This window comes from Emys orbicularis, chromosome 5 (genome assembly GCF_028017835.1).
Source record: "Emys orbicularis isolate rEmyOrb1 chromosome 5, rEmyOrb1.hap1, whole genome shotgun sequence".
Classification (NCBI taxonomy): domain Eukaryota; kingdom Metazoa; phylum Chordata; order Testudines; family Emydidae; genus Emys; species Emys orbicularis.
Genome location: NC_088687.1, coordinates 94,820,099 through 94,835,945, shown reverse-complemented (window position 1 = coordinate 94,835,945; position 15,847 = coordinate 94,820,099). Strand labels below are relative to the sequence as shown.

Sequence of the window (15,847 nt, the reverse complement as noted above, 5' to 3'; positions counted from 1 at the left end):
TCCAGGAGCAAAAAGCCCCTTCCCTCACTCTCTCCGTCGGGAGCAATGCCAGAAGAGCGGTGTTAGGTGGAAAATTGTTCCTCATTGCCTAGAGCTCACTGTGGAACTCAGCTGTCTTCTGCCCCTCTGTCTCCCCTCAAGTTGCAGATGGAGGGCACTGGAGACAGCCCTGGAGAGTATAGTAAAGGGGCCTTTGGGCCAAGTTTATTACCCCGTTGCCATCCTGGTAACAGACCTTCTGGTGTTCCTTATTGATATCCCAGACTAAGGTCTCCAGGGTAAACAGACCCATCTGGCCCATATAGACTCCATACAATAAAAACTAGAATCTCTGGGGAGCCTATTCTTGAATGCCATTACCTTCCATGAAAGATGCAGAAAGACCCCATATAGAGGGTGGGAAAGACAAGAAGCCCAGCCTCTCTGAAGGCAAGGAGGTTGCTAGCCACTTAAAATATTTTGGAGCCATATCTGAGTCCAATTTTAATCTCTCCTCTGAAGTCTGTTCATAGGGACAAACTCCCAAAGTGGATATTAAATTAAGTCAGTGCTGGTCCCTTGCTCGTCTTCAGAATGCAGCATGGTGGATAATCCTCAGTGTCTTTTTCCCCTGCTCACCATGGAGTGTAGCATGACAGATTAATGCAGAAAAGAACAGATTACAGACATGCTGATTATCTGGGTTCACATGTGTATGCACACAAAAAAGGGGGATTTCTTCCTGTGTAGGGGAGGAAGATCAGCTGCCTGAATCAGAGCTACAGGATAGCATCACCTCAACCCTGGGTATGAAAGCTCTCAGGTGGTATCAGCACAACAACAAAAACAAATAAAATAACATAAAATTAAGAAGTCTTGTTTGACACCATCCATGTATTTCACAAGCAATGCTAACGGTGGCAATAATATTATAAAGATAGTCCCTCAGCCTAAAAATCCTATAGCCTAAAGGTTTCCCCCTGAAAATGATAGTAGGAGCTGAATCTGTTTCATGTACATATAGTGGAATCTTGCTCACTGAGATCAGATGCTCAAATAAATCTCACTCTCTTTTAGTGCTACAGTGGGCAACTTCTTGAGGGACTCGAGGCTATTCATAATCACTGGAAAAGTAGATTTACAACCCTGGCTTCTGACAGATTCTATAGAAAGGAATACAGATCGCGTGGCAAGCTGAAGTAATTCCTAAAAGTGCAACAAGAGAATGTCACTTTGCATCTGGTAGCTCGAGCAAATCTGGGGTGCTGAGGGAGGTCAGTAGCAGTGTTCTCTCTAATTTTTCCCACCCATGTGTGGAATGAATTTTGTTATGTGCACCAATATGGAGGTGATGTGTGACACATCACCTCCATACTAGTGCACATAACAAATTCATGTGGCAGGGGTGGGGCTGAGGGGTTCGGAGTATGAGAGGGCTCAGGGCTGGGGCATAGAAAATTACAAATACCACTAACTTCCTTATCACCGACGGGCCACTCGAGACAGACCGATTACCACCACAGTACTGCAGGAATTCCATTTCTCCGAGGACCTCTTGGCCTCCGAAACACTGGAATCCCTACTACTCGGTACCAATATAGTGGTACCAACCACATAAATTAAATTTAAATTATAAATTAATGGAGATATCCTATCTCCTAGAACTGGAAGGGACCTTGAAAGGTCATCAAGTCCAGCCCCCTGCCTTCACTAGCAGGACCAAGTACTAATTTTGCCCCAGATCCCTAAGTGGCCCCCTCAAGGACTGAACTCACAACCCTGGGTTTAGCAGGCCAATGCTCAAACCATTGAGCCAACCCCCCCCCTCGAGGACTCTGGAATACCCTATGGTATCGAGATACTCACCACCGGCCTCTTTATCATCTCCACCTCTATTGAGCGAAGAAGAAGAGGGTGATGATGATAACTTATCTTCTGTCTCAGTGCAAAGCTTCCCAGAGCATTGTCAAGAGACATATCACCTAGAAACACAATACTGACAGGACAGACAAGGCCCAACCACTTGGTATGGACACCCTTGGGCACCACCACCCATGCCCTTTGTTCCACCCCAATTGCTGTATTGGGACTCATAGAACTGGAAGGGACCTCGAGAGGTCATCTAGTCAGTCTCCTGCACTCATGGCAGTCCTAAGTATTATCTAGACCAGTGTTTCTCAAACTTTTTTATTGGTGACCCCTTTCACACAGCAAACCTATGAATGTGACCCCCCTTACAAATTAAAAACACTTTTTTTGTATTTAACACTATTATAAATGCTGGAGGCAAAGCGGGGTTTGGGGGTGGAGGCTGACAGCTCGTGACCCCCCCATGTAATAACCTCGTGACCCCTTGAGGGGTCACGACCCCCAGTTTGAGAACCCCTGATCTAGACCATTCCTGACAGGTGTTTGTCTAACCTATTCTTAAAAATCTCCAATGATGGAGATCCCAGAACCTCCCTAGGCAATTTTTTTCCCATGGGTATCCTATAGACACCAGTTCTCTAGGACCTTGAGTGTCTCCCATAGAGATAGAGGAATGCAGTCTCCCTCAGCTTCCCTTTCTAGACCCCCAGATCCTCAAGAGGAGACCTTTGAGGACCAGGAGGCAAGGCTGGATAAGAAATCACTTCAGCAACAAACATTTCATCATCCTCTCCAGATGAAGCCATAATGCCCCCTCCACCAACTATGGCAGACAACTTCAAACAATTTCAGGACCTTACCAGGAGAGTGGCGGACTCACTTCACATCCCCCTTGAAGTGAAGACGTTGCAACACAAGCTGCTGGACATCCTGCATACATCCTCTTTAGCTCGTATTGCACTCCCGGTCAACGAGGACTTCCTAGACCTAGCCAAAATCATTTGGCAAACGACAGCCATGATAACGCCAACATGCAAACGAGCAGACAAAAAATATGCAAATTATCAGGCCTTGATGGCAAAATATAATCACATCAATTATGGGAAATTTAATGCCTTTATTGAACATCTCCCAGATGATCAAAGAGAGCAGTACCAAGCCATCATTGCCTAAGGCCAGCTTCTGGCAAGGACAGTACTAGAAATCACATTAGACACCGCGGATGCAGCTGCCCGCTCCATATCAGTGGTGTTAGTAATGAGGAGAGCTTTGGGGCTTCATCTTTCCAGTCTCCCAAGAGAAGTCCAAACAACTGTGGAGGACCTTCCGTTTGAAGGATCTGAACTCTTTGCGGAGAAGACAGATTCTTCACTCCACACATTGAAGGACTCAAGAGCCACGTTGCACTGCTTAGGGATCTACATGCCTGCACAGAAAAGGAAGTACAGCAAATCGCAGACAAAAGAAAGATCCTAACGGACCCAGTTCCCTCCACACCAGAGACATTACGAACCTCAGCAGAAAAGACAGCGGATGGAAAAATGAAAGCCGACAGCCTCCCAAACTTCAACTGTACAGTCCTCAATGTTGAAACATCAATTCTGAGACATTGATTGAAGCGCCTGGTTACCACTCCCAACATCAATTGCTGCAAAACTCAAACTATGTACATCCCTACAAACACCGTCTTGTTCTTTTTCAACAAAACTGGGAAAAGATAACATCAGACAAATGTGTACTGGAGATCATCTCCATTGGTTATTCAGTCCACTTTACCTCCCTCCCGCCTACCCATCCTCTCTCTCCGTTCCTCTTCACGGACCCTTCTCACGAGAGCTTGCTGCTTCAGGAAATAAATCGTCTCCTAAACCTTGGTGCTATAGAACCAGTTCCCAATCAACACAGAGGGAAGGGTTTCCACTCCAAATACTTCCTGATACCGAAAAAGAATGGCGGATGGAGACCCATTCTGGATCTGAGGTTTCTAAACAAATATGTAAAGTCACAAAGATTCAAGATGGTTACATTAGAAGCAATAATTCCATCTCTGGACCAGGGAGACTGGTTCTTGGCCCTCGACCTACAAGATGCTAACTTCCTGTGGGATGGTGGAATCACAATATGGAAGTTCCTGAGATTCACCTTGGGTCAAGACCATTTTCAATACAAGGTGCTTCCATTCAGCCTATTATCCACACCCAGAATGTTCTCAAAGGTCCTATCTGTTGTAGCAGCCCATCTTTGCAAATCAGGGATCATGATACATCCATATCTAGACAACTGTCTACTCAAGGCACAATCCTTCGATGATGCCCCGTTAGCTACGCAAAAGACTATAGATCAGTGGTCCCCAAACTTTTCAGGGTCATGCCCCCCCTTGCCCCTGTCTATTTCTCCTCTGGGGCCAGGAGCAGGGCCGCAACTGGCGTGGGGGCGCAGACAGAGGTAAGGGGGACGAGGCTGGGCTGGAGCTGGGGGTGAGTTTGGGGTTAGGGCGCAGGGCCGGGGCCGGAGTTTGGAGTGGGGCTGGATGGCATTTCCTCCCTTCCCCTCGTGGGGGCTGGCCTGGGCCCCACTGTGCCCCCCGAATGTTCTTCTGTGCCCCCCTAGGGGACCGCACAGTTTGGGGACCTCTGCTATAGATGTATTCACGCAGTTGGGACTACAACTGAATGCTCAAAAATCGGCTCTGACTCTAGTACAACAGCTAGAATTCATAGAAGCCTATCTCAATGTGGTAAAGGCCAATGTCTTCCTACTACTACACAGATTCAACACCCTAACCATCTTAATCAATCATTCACATCAGCCCCCAGACCTTGGCCAGAAATTGCCTTCAAATACTCGGGCACATAGCAGCAGACCACCTTTGTGATAAGTCACGCAAGGCTCCACGTGCGTTGCCTTCTGGCATGCCTCAAAATGGTATATCCACCAAAAAGAGACAGATAGAACAAACTACTGTCAATGCCCTTGATAGCCAAAGACTCTCAAAAGGTGGAAAGATCTGCAGAACGTCTGCACAGGGGTACACTTCACGCAGCCACCTCCAGTGTTGATACAGACATCAGATGCATCTTTACTGGATTGGGGAATTCACCTAGGCGATCACATGGTTCAAGGCAAATGGTCCCCCTTAGAATCAACACTACATATCACCCTATTGGAGCTCAGAGCAGTTAGAAATGCTTGCCTACCATTTGATGAAGGCAAACATGAAAGTCATGACTGACTACATAGCATGTATATTCTACACAAACTGCCAGGGAGGAGTGAGATCACCATCCGTTTGCGCAGAAGCAGTGACACTATGGAACTGGTGCATTCGGCAGAGCATCATTATACCATCAGCCTACCTGCCGGGTGGAGAATACCACTGTGGACACGCGCAGCAGAACATTGTCACAAAAACACGAATGGGAAATGGACCCTGTTGTTCTCCACAATTAATTTTGGTGTCGTGGAGTCTCAAAAATTGACTTATTTGCCATGACCCAAAACAAAAAATGCTTTCAGTACTTTCCTGAAATATGCCAGGAATAATATGATGGGGAAGGAATAATGTGGCACCCCTGCTATTTTCCACTGTTAGAATTATAGAGCAAACACAAAACAGTGAATCCTCTGCAGTTCTAGACCAAAATATTTTCCACCTAGTATCAGCAGGGAAAGATGAAGAGCTTACTTTTGGCCATGTTGAGTTTCAGTTGACAGCTGGTGGACATCTGTTGGGAGATGTTAGAAAGACTGGGCTAAGATTTAGTTTGATTGGAGGGAGACAGATCCAGAGCAGAGAGAGAGAGAAGGCTCAGGGATTCTGCATTAGCAGATCTTAATGGAGGATCTGACTTCTATTGGTGTTTTTTTTAATTGTAAAGCATTTAGCCTGCTTTTGTAGATAAGTGTTAATAACACTGCTCTACAGCCAAAATGCTTCTGAAATAAAAGTAGTCAAACGTTACTAATTCTGGGTCACTGAGAACGAAAATGATGCTTAAAATTGTTGATTGGCTCTAGTTTTCAAGATATGCTATTGGGTCAGTATATACGACCCTTGACTTGGGAATGGCGGAGGATAAGTGAGTTATAAAGGGAAGGGATCTCAATTTAAACCAGAAATGATTAAAATACATCTTTGACTGGATCTATGAATAAATCTATGACTGGGTTTGGACAGTACTTGCTTTTTAGGCAAAACAATGAATGATGCAATCTGAAGCTGGTATTGCATTATACATGATATGAATTGCATCATGTTATTCCTAGAAGTCATGGATGATGCAATCATAACGAAGCTTACATCACTCTGCTGAACAAATTGCCCTATATCAGCTCTAGAAATCATACAGTGTCGTGCTCTCTTATTTGTCAGTGTTTGATTTTGCAAAGGGACACATTTCTGTTTAGCCAAAGTGAGCAGAGATGCCTCGTACTTGTGTGAACAGTGCAGATAACTTCTGCTATGTTTGTGGTGAAGTGACTTTTGCATCACAAAAGCGCAGTATAACCACTATGGTTAAGAAAGCCTATCACCTTTATTTTGGCTGCAAAATTGGAGATCAGGACAAGAGGTGGGCCCCACACATATGCTGCAACACTTGTGCAACAAATCTTCGCCAGTGGTTGAACAGGAAAAGGAAATCTATGCCTTTTGCAGTGCCAATGATTTGGAGAGAGCCAACAGATCATACCAGCAATTGTTACTTCTGCATGGTGCCTCCAGTTGGGAAAGGTGTGTCAAAGAAGAAAAAGTGGACTGTGCATTATCCAAACATTCCATCAGCTATACGCCCAGTACCCCACGGAAAAGGACTGCCGGTTCCTGATGCACCAGAATCATTCTCACTTGAGTCAGACGTGGAAGAGGATGAAACTTCTGGTCCTGAAACATCAATGTCACAGGACCCACATTTTCTCCCATCCTCCTCCTCTGAACCACACCTCATAACACAAGGTGAACTGAATGACCTTGTCAGGGATTTGGAACTACCCAAGAGTAAGGCAGAGCTGTTGGGCTCCAGACTACAGCAGTGGAATCTCCTGGCAGGTGATGTTAGGGTTTCCATGTTCCGTGACTGTCAAAAGGATCTTGTCCCATTCTTCTTCATGGAAGGTGATCTTGTAGCCTGCAACAACATCGATGGTGTGATGGCAGCCCTCAACATCGTTCACGATCTAGATGAGTGGAGACTGTTCATTGATTCATTGAAGACGAGTCTTAAAGCTGTTTTACTGCATAATGGCAATGTTTTGCCATCAATTCCAGTTGGTCATGCAGTCCATATGAAGGAAACCTATGACAACATGAAACAACTTTTGAGGTGCATAAACTATGACCAACATCAGTGGCAGCTTTGTGGCGATTTGAAGGTTGTTGCTCTCTTGCTTGGTCTGCAGACTGGATACACAAAGTACTGCTGTTTTCTCTGCGAATGGGATAGTCGTGCAAGAGATTCCCACTACATCAAGAAAGATTGGCCACTCCGACAGTCATTGGAGCCTGGGAGGAAAAGTGTTCAGCATCCACCACTTGTTGAATCAAGGAAGATTTTGTTACCACCCTTCCACATCAAGCTGGGTCTGATGAAGAACTTTGTCAAGGCCATTGACAAAACACAAGCAGCTTTCAAGTACCTCCGTGGAAAATTTCCAAGGTTAAGTGAAGCTAAGATAAAGGAAGGTGTCTTTGTTGGTCCTCAGATTCGTGAACTTCTTGGAGATGATGCATTTGACCATGCACTGCGTGGCAAGGAAAAGACGGCATGGAAAGCCTTCCAGTTAGTGGCAATAAATTTTCTTGGAAACAACAAAGCAGACAACTACAGGTTGTTGGTGGAAAACCTCCTCAGGGCATACAAAAGCCTTGGTTGCAACATGTCACTAAAGATACATTTTTTGCACTCTCACCTAGATTTTTTTCCACCGAACTGCGGAGCAGTGAGCGACGAGCACGGCGAGCAATTTCACCAGGACATTGCAACAATGGAGAAACGCTCTCAGGGCAAATGGAGCCCATCAATGCTTGCAGACTATTGCTGGACAGTGACAAGAGATGCTCCATTTAATGAATACAAGAGACAAGCCAAGAAGTGCCGAGTAGACACTGAATAGGACTAAACTATGTACAGAATAGTTTTTTGCCTTTTGTTTCATAATAAATTGTATTTATATAACCCTTTTGCTGATTTTTAAAGTGTTACATAAACAGGACAGGTGAAATATTATCATGTAAAGCAACCATAAACACATGAAAAGACCTAGGTTTACAATTTATGATTAAAACTCTACTATCTACACAATATACATAGACATAAAATGTAAAAACTTAAATATCTTAGAAACAGTAGCCAATCAGTTGTTTTAATTGTCATATTTGAATTCAGCGCATCAAAATACATAATAAATAGCACATTTTATCTCTGAAGCAGACGACTTCTCAAAAATTGTAGACCAGTGTAATCTGTCCTCTTCCTAGAGTTCTGAGGAGGTTATATAAGGGGTGAGCAAACTTTTTGACCCGAGGGCCACATCTGGGTATGGAAATTGTATGGCGGGTCATGAATGCTCACAAAATTGGGGGTTGGAGTGCAGGGGGGGTGAGGGCTCCGGCTGGGGGTGCGGGCTCTGGGGTGGGGCTGGGGATGAGGGGTTTGGAGGGTGCGAGGGGGATCAGGGCTGGGTCAGGGGGTTGGGGCATGGGAGGGGGTCAGGGATGCAGGCTCTGGGAAGCGCTTACCTCAAGCAGCTCCCAGAAGCAGCGACATGTCCCCCCTCCAGCTCCTACACGGAGGTGCGGCCAGGCGGCTCTGCGTGCTTCCCCGTCCGCAGGCGCCACCTCTGCAGCTCCCATTGGCTGTGGTTCCCAGCCAATGGGAGCTGCAGGGGCGGCGCTTGGGGCAGGGACAGTGTGCGAAGCCCCCTGGCTGCCCCATGAGTAGGAGCCAGAGGGGGGACATGCCGCTGCTTCCGAGAGCCGTACAGAGTGGGGCAAGCCCCTGATCCTGCTCCCTGGCGGGAGCTTGAGGGCTGGATTAAAATGTCTGGAGGGCCGGATGTGGCCCCCAGGCCATAGTTTGCCCACTCCTGGGTTATATGTATATTTTTGAAGAGTGAAGATTAGGTTGCAGTGAGGTCTTGATCTTTCTGTTGTAGCGATCTTATGGGTAAAGTAGAGCAATCCAAAGTTAAAAGAAATAGATCTGTGATTTTATTTTGATTAGTGTGGCTTTAAGAAGCTGCTTTCATGCTATTTACACTCTCTTAGGGCACGTCTTCACTAGCAACATTAAAGCGCTGCCACGGCAGCACTTTAACGTGGCTTGTGTAGTCGCGGCACAGTGCTGGGAGAGAGCTCTCCCAGCGCTCTAAAAACCCACCTCCATGAGGGATGTAGCTACCAATGCTGGAAGCGCTGCCTATACTGGCACATTACAGCGCTGAAACTTGCAGCGTTGGGGGGGGTGTGTGTGTTTTTTCACACCCCTGAGCAAAAAAGTTGCAGCGCTATAAAGTGTCAGTGTAGACAAGTCCTTAGATACTGATCCTGCAAACAATTATGCATGTGGAGGGCTCCCATGCATACATGTTTGCAGGATTGGGGCTTTAGTGAATGGATACTGGAGCAAAAACGTGGATAGGCCTAGCTCATGACATTTGCAAGGTTACATTTCAAACGAAGTTTACATATCAGAGGGGTAGCCGTGTTAGTCTGAATCTGTAAAAAGCAACAGAGGGTCCTGTGGCACCTTTAAGACTAACAGAAGTATTGGGAGCATAAGCTTTCGTGGGTAAGAACCTCACTTCTTCAGATTTACATAGTTTACATAGGTATTAATGGCTTAAGGTAAGAAAGAAAAGGTTCTTCTTCGAGTGCTTGTTCACGTCCATTCCACATTAGGTGTGCGCGCGCCGCGTGCACGAATCGTCGGAAACTTTTCCCTCAGCGGCTCCCGTCGGGCCCGCAGGGTCTCCCTTCCCACCAGAGCGGCGCCCCGCCCTCGCGTATATATATCCCTGCCGGCCCGACCCTCCCTCAGTTCCTTCTTACCGCCCGTGGCGACGTTGGAACAACTCTGTCTCTCGCCTGAGAGTGTCCCTTAGCATAGCCATTAGCAATAGTTATCAGTTCATAATATAGTTAAGTGTTTAGTGTTAAGTAGTTAATTAGTTCTTCACAAAGACCAAAAAAATATCTTGGTGATAGGGGTTTGATCAACCCCGGCACCGGCCCTGGGCGGCGGGGCATGCCGCCCGCCCAAGGCTTCAAGGCTTGTGCCGCGTGCCGCAGGCCTATGCCAGTGAGCGACCCGCATGAGTCGTGTCTCCGTTGCCTTGGGGAAGCACACCAGAAGGAGCGCTGTAAAATTTGTAAGGCTTTCAAGCCCAGAACTAAGAAAGAGAGAGACTTTCGTCTTAAACAGCTCCTCATGGAGACGGCGTTACAGCCCTCCTCTTCCGCGGCACCGTCGGCTTCGCGGAGTGCCCCGGCATCGGTCCGCGACCCGACACCGGCGGTGCAGACTAAGCCTATGGTGCTGCCACGGCGAGATCACGCCCGGCACCGGTCTTCTTCGCCGTCCAAGTCCAAGAGCCAGCCCAAGGCCCGGGGTCGCTCCCCACACAAGAAGGTGGCACCGGCAAAGACCGCAAGTGCGGCCAAGGCCGTGACGGCCCCGATACAGGTCCCGGTACCAGTGGCTCCGGCGCCGAAAGGCCCGTCGAGCCCCGGGACAAGCGCGTCGAGTGAGGAGGAAGGGCTGGAGGAACTGTTGGAACAGCCCTCCACCCCGGACACATTTGAGGCAGCAAAGGACCTCATTGAATTGTCCTCCGACAACACACTCCGCGCTAAAGACATTCCGCCGCGACTGCCTTCCAAGGGCAAGCCGGCGATGATGCGCCCATCGCGGTCGCCATCTCGGCACCGTTCACGGCGCCGGTCCCGGTCGAGCTCCGCCTCGGTGGACTCCCGGCTTCCCGCCGCGCAACGGGCCACCAAACAGCCAGGCCCCGATGCGAGCGAGGCACCGTCCCAGCAGCCCGGCTCGAGCAGGCACCGGGACGCTTCGATGGCGAGGTTCCCCAGACCATCCTCCCGCAGCCGTTCCCGGTCCCGCGGTCAACGGTACCGTTCCAGGTCCAGATCGGCACGGCGCTACTCACGGTCCCGGTCCCGACGGCACCGCTCTCCGACACCGGACCGGCACCGCCCCACGGCGCCGCCATGGCCCTCTAGGTCGCCGTCCCTAGCGTCGGAAGAGGGCTCCGGTTTTTCCAGATATGGCCGCAGACGGCACGCCGCTAGAGAGCACGGGTCCTCGTGGCAACCGCATTGGAGCCATCCTGGACAGTGGCCGTTCTGGACTCCGTGGGCCTATCATCAGCAAGGCCCTCCGTCCAGAACCTCGAGATCGGGCCCCTCAGGAGACCGGTCCCGCTCCCCACGGTGCCGTCCTGCCTCCCGTGCGGAGGCCACAGTCTCCAGACCACCTGACCCAGAGAGGGCAGACTCGGCACCGAGCCCGGCACCGTCCCTGACTCAGGCCAGGGGACGCACCCCGGAGGGCCACCCCGCTGAGGAGGAGTTACAGGAGGACGAGGACGCTCAAAAGGCCATGACCTCCTCCTCCTCACCGGACGAAGCCGTGGCGGGCACAACAGTGTCCGGCCCTCCCCCTATTGACCACCGGGCGCACTAGGACCTGCTCCGACAGGTAGCCCTCAACTTGGGACTACAAGCGGAGGAGACGGTTGAACAGGAGGACCCGATGGTGGACATTCTGAGCCCGGAAGGTCCTTCCAGGATCGCGCTCCCGCTCATAAAAACGGTCCAGTCAAACTATAAGACCGTATGGCAAACGCCAGCCTCCTCTGCGCCAACTGCAAAGGGCGTAGAAAGAAAGTACTTTGCCCCGTCCAAAGGGTTTGACTTTCTCTTCTCCCATCCGGCCCCATGTTCGCTGGTCGTCTCGGCGGTTAACGAACGGGAAAGGCATGGCCAGCAGGCCCCAGCCCCCAAGGCCAAGGAAGCAAGACGGCTAGACCTATTTGGCAGGAAAGTCTACTCGTCCGGAGGCCTCCAGTTGCGGATCGCAAACCAGCAAGCGATCCTGAATAGGCACAACTTTAACTCATGGGCATCAGTGTCCAAGTTCAAGGACGCCTTGCCTCAGGGCTCACAACCTGCGTTTGCGGCCATAGTGGACGAGGGGAAGGCGGTGGCCAAAACCTCTTTACAGGCCTCACTTGACTCTGCCGACGCAGCCGCTAGAACAATCGCGTCAGGCGTTGTAATGAGACGCTCTGCATGGCTGCAGTCTTCTGGCCTTCCCCCGGAGGTACAAAACACCCTCCAGGACCTGCCGTTCGAGGGTTCGGGCTTGTTTTCAGAGCAAACAGACGCCAGACTACATAGCCTCAAGGACTCTCGGGCTACCCTCAAGTCCTTGGGGATGCACACCCCGGTGACACAGAGGAAGCCTTTTAAGCCCCAACCTCCGCAGAGGCAGTACCATCCTCACCCTCGACAAGAGCCGTACCGCAGAAGGGGCAGGGATAACAGGCGTAGACGCAACAATATGCCTGACCAAGGCCAAACCCAAGGCCAAAACAAACCGCAGCCGGGAAACAAACCAGGGTTTTGAAGCTGCGATCGAGGACAGTGTACCCATCTCCGTTCCGGATCCACCCCTGTGTTTCGGGGACCGCCTGTCTCATTTCTACCGTGCTTGGTCCAGTATAACATCAGACCGTTGGGTCCTCCGCACGGTGGAGACAGGTTATACCCTCCAGTTTTCCTCGCCCCCTCCCTCCCACCCACCAACCCCGTCCCTCTTCAGGGACCCCTCTCACGAGCAACTTCTCATGCAGGAGGTACAGACCCTCCTTTCAGTGGGAGCGGTGGAAGAGGTTCCCCCGGACCTCAGAGGAAAAGGGTTCTACTCGAGATACTTCCTCATTCCCAAAGCAAAAGGGGGCCTCCGTCCTATTCTGGACCTTCGCAAGTTAAACAAATACTTGCTCAAACCACGTTTCCGTATGGTCTCCCTTGGTACCATCATTCCTTCCCCGGATCCGGGGGATTGGTACGTTGCCCTCGATATGAAAGACGCCTATTTTCACATCGCCGTCCGGCCCGCCCACCGGCGATTCCTGCTCTTCACTGTCAACCAGCGCCATTTCCAATTTACGGTCCTGCCCTTCAGCCTGGCAACAGCCCCGCGCGTTTTTACAAAATGCATGTCAGTGGTAGCGGCTTTCCTTCGAAAAAGAAGGATGCGCGTCTTCCCATACCTGGACGATTGGCTCCTAGCGGGCAGGTTGGAGGCGGAGGTTCGCACCCATGTGGCACTGGCGCTGCAATTATTCCAAGAACTCGGCCTGTTGGTCAATGTGCCCAAGTCTTCACTAGTCCCCACACAGAGGCTGGACTTCATAGGGGCAGTCCTGGACTCGGTGGCAGCACGGGCGAGTCTTCCCGTATCGCGATTCCTGGCTATCCAGGAGGCCATAACCTCCATGCAGCGATTCCCCACGACCACGGCCAGATGTTGCTTACAACTCTTGGGGCAGATGGCCGCATGCACACACGTAGTCGGGCTCGCCCGTCTCAGACTCCGGCCTCTGCAGCTGTGGTTGGCCCAGGTGTATCGCCCCAACAGAGACCCATTGGACATGGTCGTCACGATCCCTGCTCGAGTATCGGGCGCCCTCTGTTGGTGGCTCGATCAGCAGCAGGTTTGCGCGGGGGTCCCGTTCGCCGCCCCACAACCAGCTCTGACGTTAGTGACAGACGCGTCGGACCTGGGTTGGGGGGCGCACCTAGGGGGCCAGCGCACTCAGGGCTTGTGGTCCAGGGAGGAATGGTTGCTCCACATCAACCTGAAGGAGCTGAGGGCGGTTCGCCTCGCCTGCCAGACCTTTCACACCACCATAAGAGGACACAGCGTGTCGGTTCTGACGGACAACACTACCGCTATGTTTTACATAAACAAGCAGGGCGGGTCCCGGTCCTCTCCCCTCTGTCACGAGGCTCTCTTCCTCTGGGACTTCTGCATAGCCCATTCAGTGCACCTTCGGGCGGCATATCTCCCCGGGGTCCAGAACGGCCTGGCGGATCGTCTCAGCCGGTCCTATCTCATGTACGAGTGGAGGCTGAGACGGGACGTCCTCCGTTCTATTTTCCTGAGGTGGGGGTTTCCCCAGGTGGACCTGTTTGCCAACAAGGACAACAGCCAGTGCCCGCAATTTTGCTCGTTCCAGAACCACAGTCCGGGCTCAATGGCGGACGCCTTTGCAATCCCGTGGGGCGGAAGCCTGAAGTACGCCTTCCCCCCGTTCCCTCTCATTCACAGGGTCCTCCTAAAAACCCGCAGGGACAGGGCGACAGTCATTCTATCGCCCCGGCGTGGCCACGCCAACACTGGTTCACAACTCTGTTGGAACTGTCCGTGACCACTCCGGTAGCCCTCCCCCTCCATCACGACCTCATCACCCAAGATCGGGGTCGCCTACTCCACCCGAACCTGCCGTCGCTGCATCTCACGGCATGGCTTCTCTTTGGCTAAGTGATGTGGAGCACAGATGTTCCCACGAGGTCCAGCAAATCCTCCTTGGTAGTAGGAAACCCTCCACAAGGGCAACCTACCTTGCCAAGTGGAAGCGCTTCTCCCTGTGGTGTGAGCCTCAACTCTCCCAGCCCTTGCAGGCCTCGATACCACTGATTCTGGACTACTTGCTGCACCTCAGGCGTCGAGGCCTCGCCCCCGCTTCTATTAAGGTGCATCTGGCCGCCATTTCGGCGTTCCACCCTGGGGATTCGGGCAGATCCGTGTTCTCCAACCCCACGGTAGTCTGTTTCCTCAAGGGACTGGACAGGGTGTTCCCTTACTCGCGCCCTCCTATACCCCCGTGGAACCTCAATCTGGTCCTCACTAAGCTTATGGGGCCGCCCTTTGAACCCCTGGCCTCTTGCTCCCTCACGCACCTTTCATGGAAGGTCGCGTTCCTCGTGGCCATCACCTCGGCTAGGAGGGTATCGGAATTGAGGGCCCTCACCTCGGAGCCTCCTTATACCGTCTTTTATAAAGATAAGGTGCAGCTTAGGCCTCACCCTAAATTCCTCCCAAAGGTGGTCACGAATTTTCACATGGGGCAGGACATTTGTTTACCGGTGTTCTTCCCCAAGCCCCATACGGACCCAAGCCATCGCAGCCTACATACCCTGGACGTTCGGCGGGCATTGGCTTTTTATCTGGACTGTAGCAGACCTTTCCGTAAACCGACTCAGCTGTTTGTGGCCGTTGCGGAACGGATGAAGGGCCAGCCTATTTCGACGCAGCACCTGTCGGCATGGATCGTGAGTTGCATACGTACGTGCTACGAGCTCGCCAACATGCCTGCACCTCAGATCAGGGCTCACTCCACTAGGGCCCAGGCGTCCTCGACGGCCTTCTTGGCACAGGTCCCGCTCCAGGAGATCTGCAAGGCAGCCACCTGGTCGTCGGTGCATACCTTCACAGCCCACTACGCGGTCCACCATCAGACCAAGGATGACGCGATGGTCGGCAGGGCGGTGCTTCAATCAGTTATTCCTTGACTCCTACCCTCCTCCAATGGTAAGCTTGTGAGTCACCTAATGTGGAATGGACGTGAACAAGCACTCGAAGAAGAAAAGACGGTTACTTACCTTCTGTAACTGTTGTTCTTCGAGATGTGTTGTTCACGTCCATTCCACTTCCCACCCTCCTTCCCCTCTGTCGGAGTCACCGGCAAGAAGGAACTGAGGGAGGGTCGGGCCGGCAGGGATATATATACGCGAGGGCGGGGCGCCGCTCTGGCGGGAAGGGAGACCCTGCGGGCCCGACGGGAGCCGCTGAGGGAAAAGTTTCCGACGATTCGTGCACGCGGCGCGCGCACACCTAATGTGGAATGGACGTGAACAACACATCTCGAAGAACAACAGTTACAGAAGGTAAGTAACCGTCTTATTCTTTTAACA

The 15,847-nt window shown here is 51.2% G+C and overlaps 1 protein-coding gene across 1 annotated transcript in view; it reads left to right on the top strand.

Annotated features, from left to right (window-relative positions):
* DCUN1D4 (defective in cullin neddylation 1 domain containing 4) overlaps positions 1–15,847 on the top strand; it is an 83,941-nt gene that overhangs the window by 41,259 nt on the left and 26,835 nt on the right. The window lies entirely within an intron of this gene.